General features: G+C 44.6%; 1 protein-coding gene across 1 annotated transcript in view; it reads right to left on the reverse strand.

Moving 5' to 3' along the window:
* FABP3 (fatty acid binding protein 3) overlaps positions 1-7,516 on the reverse strand; it is a 24,120-nt gene that overhangs the window by 13,356 nt on the left and 3,248 nt on the right. The window lies entirely within an intron of this gene.

Here is a 7,516-nt window from a genome sequence, read left to right on the forward strand (position 1 = left end):
ACAGTCATTATGCCCTAAAGCCTGGAGTATGGTTCTAGATTGGGACGTCTAGTAGGACATTTTGTCAGCACCAAAGTGCCAATACTCTTCATAGCCATTTCCCCATGTACAAAAGTCAGCACCAAGAGAACATGCACACTGAAAACTTCATAATATTTTGATGTATGCAATCATACAGTATGGTAGTTCTGCGCAATTAAAACTAAAGCACTGGTAGTCTTTGGTAAGAGGCAAGTGCAGACCTGATAGGCAACCCAATGGCCAATTGAATGAATGCTCACAGCAGGCTAACAATGTTGCTACCAATTGCAAGGCAGTGACCTATCCTTGTCAGCCTGCAACAGGAAGTACCGTTACTGGCAGGATGTGCAGAAACGTAGCATCAGATTTACAATTGTAATCATAACCCTGGGCTTGGTGGGAAACCAGTTCGCCTGAGTTCGTCCAAGCCTGTTCAAAACTGACTCCACCCCCTCCTCCGGGCCCAATCAATTGCGGAGAGGTGCATTCCCCACTACGGAGCTATACGTCACAAAGGGGCAGGGAATGCCCGCCACAATTGTTGCTATTGCTTGGGTCAGGAGGGTGTACTGGCATTCCCAGTTTTGAGATTGCTTGGGTGAATTCAGGCAAAATGGGTTCACACCAAGCCCAGGCTCATCTCTATTGTCGACCATAACAACCTGCTCTATAAACCTGGAATGCAGACATGGCATTTGAAGGAACAACAATCACACACTTTTTATTCATCAGCCAAATCATAGCATTGAAGTAAACTGCAGCTTAATATGGAATACTGTAATATTTGTTTTTTAGTAGATCACTTCTATTAAAATACTACTGATTTTATTGTATTGGGTATGTATAAATGTATCTTTCATTTTTCAAGGTAAGGATAAAACACACCTGTGGAATACTCCACCTTCAGGCCCTTCTTTCACAACCTTGATGGGAAGGTCAGAAGCTCAGTTAAAATAATGTTGGCCATTTAGAATAGGACATGTGATTCCTTTGGCAAGACCCCTTTCTACGTTCTTGGCATGGATGTAGGTCAAATGAAGGTACAAAAGTACGGCATGCAATTTCCTCCCATAAAGTCATGGTATATTTTAGAACAGCAGAAATGCAATAACACAATTATTTTGTCAGGAAGGCACATGCTCTGAAAATACCCGCTGGTAGCCAAAAACTCAGACGTGTGCTACATGGCAGCTGTAATGGAAATATTGTTTATACAACTATATAAAGTGCCAAGCAGTTTTAGGTTGAAGCAGCTGCACTGTGGCAAATCGATTCATTTACTATGCTGCCCTTAAACACATTTAATGTGAAGCCTAGACAGCTTGTTCTGCAGAACACACACTCACCCTTCCCCCATATCCCTAGATAGCTTCTGGTCTGAACACACTTTAACAATATCACAATTGAACACAGACAAACCCAAGGCTGTGCTTTAACTCCTATTCCAAAGACCCATTAATGACTACAATGACCTTCATTTAGAATAGATCTCCATATATCCATATATAGATTTAGTTCCCGGTCACTTAAGTTCTTCAGGCTAACAGCATGGAATTATAACAGAACACTATCAAAAGCAATGCACATGTTAAAGTAGATGTAAACCCTAACTGAATGCAGTTTGCTAAATCACTGTGTATCATAAACAAACACAATAAAAAAAAAAAATGTACTACTTGTTTTCACCGATTGCATCCTTTGTTGCATTTTAACATCTTCCGCAACCACTTTGTGTCTTCATGCACTCAAGCAATGGCTGCATGGCCTTTCTCAGGGTGGGTTTCCTGGTGGGGACTACAATGAATCATTTATGTGCAATGTATGTTGCTTGCAATCTCCACTAGGGTGCGCACGTAACCGAGTGACAATGTAGTAGGGGAACAATTGGGAGGCAGGGATAGATTGTTGCCACCCTATACCAGAAGTGTCTAAAGAAGAGCCATTATGAAAGTTTCAGATTTGAAAATGATAACAATAACGAAAATTATAATGTTAAAGAACAATTATGGGGGGAGTGAAATACACTCATCCCCATAATTAGAGCCGACGTGCGAGACTGAAGCTGTCACACGTCGGCTCTATTGATTGAGAACTGAGCAATTACATACTGCTGATCACTCAGTTCCCGATCTTCTCCCCAGAGCCGTAGCTAGCTCCTTTTGCGCCCGAGGCAAGAACAGAAAATTGTGCTCCCAACAGACATGTGCAGTATGTGACGTCATGCTCCCCGCCTCCAGGATGGTGACGCGCATGCGCTGGTGGCAAAATTCATTTGTTTCGTTTGACAAAACTAATGAAAAACATTTTGTTTCCGTTTTTTCTACTGTTGGGGGGCTTCAAGGAAATATCAGAGGTCTAAACAGATCCCCTGACATTTTCCTTTTGAATATAGAAAAAGAGATTGACACAGAGTCCTCTGCACTTACAGGTGGTGGAGAGCAGCGGGGATCTGAGGAGAAGCTGGAGCCTATGCCGCTCCTCTTCTCCCTGCTGAACCGCGACTGTGTTGGCTGCTTGGTGCTCCTGTTGCCAATGGCGCCCTGTGCTCGCCATGGCAAGAGGGGCAAAGGGGGGGCAGCCAGGCCAGCCCTGGCTGCGCCCCCTCTCAGCTGCACCTGAGGAGAGTACCTCACTCGCCCCATGGTAGCTACAGCCCTGCTTCTTCCTATAGAGAGCATTGGCTGTCAGGTACCGCTCCCACGCAGGAATTCCACGCCTCCCCTCTGCGTTCCTCTAGTACAGACTGGTGGGACAGATGGGGAGGGCTCTGGCTCTAGAGAGGCAGAGCCAGCTGTCAGATAGTGGGGTGGATCCAGACAATATTGGCGAGATCTTTCCCGGCCGCAGCACGGCTCTGCGCTGGCAACATAGAACGGGCAATAGCCCGCTATATGCTGAGTTTTGGGTCTTAGGAGGACATTAGTAAATATCCTCCTGTGACCCTAAAGACAACTATGGCAAATAAAAGGTTGGGTCATAGTTCTTTTACAAAACAACTCCAGGTCACAAATTTTATCAACCTTTGCAGTGGGGCTACCCCTGCACTACAAGGGTTAAGTGCTCGTTTCTGCCTAAGGTCCAAAATAACAGATATGCTCACCCAATCCTCAGAGTCAGCTGGTGTTACAGCGTTTCTTCCAGCCTGCCTCCTCCTACACTGCAGCTATGATATGTCCCTCAACGTCCTCGCATCCTATACACTGTATAGAACGTGATGACTCAGGATCCTTAGACTGTTGCAGCGGAGGGGGGAGAGGCTCTAGGGACAGATCTAAGAGCATGCCGACTCAGAGGATCGCGTGATTATAACTTTGTTGATTTTGAACCTAGTCAAAAATGAGCATTGCAGGGGTAGCCCCACTGCAAGGGTTAATAACATTATTATACAGGATTTATATATCGCGTTACAATTAAATGGAAGACACAATTCAAGACAAGATGTTTAGGAGGGCCCTGCCTCTGAGGGTTTAGAATTGTGAAATCTTCCGGAGATTATAAGAATATGAGATACTAAAAACCAAGTTATATTTTCAAACACAGAGCTCACTTCTCATTTAAATAATCCGTAAGAGCAATTTACTATTTGACATGTATTGGTCTTTTAATAGCACTAAACAAATCAAAATCTACGTTTTCGGGCTTGGTGTAAGGGTGTTCAGTTCTATGTATATAAGCAAGTACACTGTCCATCCTTTGTGTCGAGTTGTATAGTATCCTTTGTATTCAGTCGCGCGGCCAACTAGAGTTTAACATGTAAGTGGGTTTTAGACAAGGATGCCATTAATGGTACCCATCCCCCTCCAACACACACATGCAAATCCCCTGCACTACATAAAAATGTATTATTCTAGCAATGACTCTAGCAGCAATTGTATATTGTGGTAAAGTCGGCTACATTTTAAAGCTAAAAAGCTGAGAACAGATTCCGAATAGGTTTAGAACATGTCCCTTTAGGTCAGCAATTTTTATAGCTTCAGAGGACAGGCTTAAGTCAACAATTATTTTTAAAGCTTCAGACAGGCCAAGGCTGGTAAAAGACTAGCAGATGTCTCACCCCAGCCTTTGATAGACAGCAGGTCATCTGCCTGTCCTTGCAGTGCCAGGACTAGCTGTGGTGTTCTCTTTGACTTCATCTCAGCCGAAGCCCAAAAACATAAGAATGTCAAAACCTGACATTTTCAGTTGTTTTGAGGGATTTTGTCATAATAATGGTGATATGACTAAGGCCCTATTCACAATGGGCGTACACGTGCTTGCGGGGTGTACGCCCGTAAACAGCCGATCCCAGGAGGGACAGGTGCTGCGCATGATTGCGTGCAGTAGCCTGTTCTTCCCTATGGGAGGATGTGGCTGTATGGTGTCATCCGTGAGGGTACAGGTGTCCGCACTTGGACGCAGACAGGAGGGATCCCACACGGATGTGCAGTTCGGGTGTCCTTATGACACCGTACAGCCTCGTCCTCCCATGGCGTAGAACAGGCTGCTGCACGCAATCACACACAGCACCTGTCCCTCCCCGGATCGCCGCATGGATGTGTACGCCCAATGTGAATGAGGTCTAACTGGTCAGATTTAAAAAACATTTAAAATTGGTGTTGTCCTCTTGCAGATAAACTAGCGACTTATTTTCCTCTTTCTATAGTCATAAATGTGAACAGTTGGCCAAGCTGAATGTCCTTGTTTATAGAGCACTCAAAAGACAGTTTAGCCAAATCATTCATGGATCTTGCCTGGGCATGCAATCATTCTTCTGTCTATGAACCCATTCATAACAACCTTCCAACGACCAACCTAAACTCTCCTTTGCTGTCCTCTCTCGCTGATTCGTTCCTGTGCAGTACTAACTTTGTTTGAGCTCCCTAAGGTGTAAGCTTGGTGATTGACTTCTCAAGCCCGAGCACTGCATCATGGTAGCTGACATGCTCCCCAGTACCAGGAAGGAAGTGCTGGTTATTTTGCGGCAACTTCAAGGGATCGTTGGGTTTAGCATGGCGCATTGGGGAGAACATTAAAGAGACAAGAAAAAGTCACATTTTCATTAGGCATGTAGATTGGTCAGTGATATCATGTCTATGAGAGGGCCCTAATAGCACTGGGAGGCTGCTGTCGTCAGGAACATTTGAATGGACAGATTAGAAAATCTTCCCCAATCACTATTGCCCCCTCAAGAATCAAATGTCTGTTTTAGTGTCTGCCAATACCACTGATCTCATGCCCTCTCCATTGCCATTAATCTCATCCCTCCTTCCATCTACTTTAACACAATTAGGAAATTTTAGCCAATCAGAGAATTCCTGTTTAAGGACCCAATTCCAGTGCTGGTGCCTGAGGGTAGTCAGACATCATGGATCTGCTGGTGACCTTAAAGAGACAATTAGCTTGCCTGTGCAAAGTGACAATGTCTCAATACGCACCTTACAAGTTCTCCCTTACCGCTCCTTGCTCCTCCGCAGCTGGCACTGAAAAGACTGGTATTGGCGACCCAGGGGAGCTGTGAGGTCACCTCCCCAGTTATTGGCTGCTAGACCCAAGCACTGTCACAAGACGAGAGGTCCTATGCTCCTCCGTACCAGGTATTGATACTGATACTACCTGCAGAGCGGCAGGGAGCAATGGCGTGCTGATAATTTTAGGTTGGGGGAGGGCCCATTTGACCCTGTCAACTTTTTAATCATCATACCAATAGAAACAAAAGTTATTTGTTGAAAAAGGCAATGTCCCTGAGCTGGACCCACTATGGAACGTTAACAGATTAGGCAAGCAGCTTATCAAGGTAATTGATTTTCTCTCAGGAGATGCTTGCAAAGATACCAGTTGCATTGTGTAATGGCCAAACACCCCCTTGTGTGTGCATGTGTGTTTATGAAATATGACAGAACAAGCATGCAGAAATTATAATTTATATACAGGCAAGTGTGAAAACACCATGCCTCCAAACTTTCTGAGATGAGAAAAAAAAGGGACACCTTCCAGCACCATGTATTTATGCAATGGACAAACTTATGCCATGCTCCCAAACAGCATAATAATTCATTTTGTCCAATACTAAAATCGTCATCAAATTTTTGTCATCATCTTACGGAATATTAAAACCATCCCGTTTCTGCCATCTCAATGTCCCATTTTTGGCTCAGCCTACTTTATACTGGCTTTCTTTAAAATAGTAAACCAGATAATTGAGATAAAAGGTTTTGGTACAAAATAACACTTTTGATAAACAGTACATATCCATAGATATTGTATTATGTACCACACACCAAAATGAGGGACAACTCAGAAGGGAAGATGGACAGAGGGATCTGGTTTTAAATGAAGGAGATTTGGGAGGTAGAAAAAACACTAAGGGCCTATTCACACCATAGCGTTGTGTTAAAGGCGCCATATCCATGCATTTAGCGCATGCTTTTGTGCTTGTTGTATTGTGCTGCCATTCATTTGAACGGCACCCCAACGCTCCTCCCGGCGGCCGTACGTTGCAGTTGAATCCGAGGGGAACAATTTTGTGCACTGTGGTGAAAAAAAAGTAATGTGTGCACAATTTTTTTTTTTACTGCACCGCAACACAAGTTATTGTAGTACTGCTCTCTTTACCCTAGGAGGTGCATTGGGATGCATTCAAATGAAGGACAATACAATGTACCCAATGCACGGTACCACGTGCTAGGTGCGAACATGTGTACTTAAGGCATGGATACCGCATGTTTAGGGCAAAGCTATGGTGTGAATGGGCTGTACGGCACAATATTTTTCACTTCAGAAAACAACAACTGCCTACTACACATGCAAAAATCTCCAGAACATTGTGTGGGAGTATACATAAGAATGAACATACTGAGGCCTTGTTATTATTATTATTATTATTATTACTACATAGAATTTATATAGCGCCAACAAGTTTGCGCAGCGCTTTACAATATATGGAAGACGTTACAGTTACAATACAATTCAAGACAAGATGGTAAGGAGGGCCCTGCCCCTGAGGGCTTACAATCTAAAAGAGGAGGGGGAAATGATACGAGGAGGTAGCTGTGGTAATGAATTATGTGAGAATGTGAAGGTTCAGTGGTTAGGTTGAGGTGGGATAGGCTTCCCTGAAGAGATGAGTCTTTAGGGAACGCCTAAAGGCAGTCAAGGTGGGAGATAGACGGACAGGTTGGGGTAAGGAGTTCCAGAGGATGGGAGAGACTCTAGAGAAGTCCTGGAGGAGAGTATGGGAGGAGTGGACAAGGGAGCTGGAAAGCAGGAGGTCAATGGATGAGCGGAGGGGACGGTGTGCATTACATAGCGGTAGCTGCTGGAACGCACCACGATCGCCGTGAAACTTCCCCCCGCATTTTGGGGCGGGAGGGGGCGTGGCGGTGCATTGTATTCAATGGCACCGTGATCGAACGCGTGGCAAAACTTTGCCAGCGTTGCGTTCAACTGCAAACGCAAAAAATAGGGCAAGCACATGCTTTCAGTGTGAACAAACCCTGAAGTAGGTTTCATGGGGGGG

The sequence above is a fragment of the Nanorana parkeri genome, unplaced genomic scaffold (genome assembly GCF_000935625.1).
Source record: "Nanorana parkeri isolate BGI_ZX_2015 unplaced genomic scaffold, ASM93562v1 scaffold986, whole genome shotgun sequence".
Taxonomy (NCBI): domain Eukaryota; kingdom Metazoa; phylum Chordata; class Amphibia; order Anura; family Dicroglossidae; genus Nanorana; species Nanorana parkeri.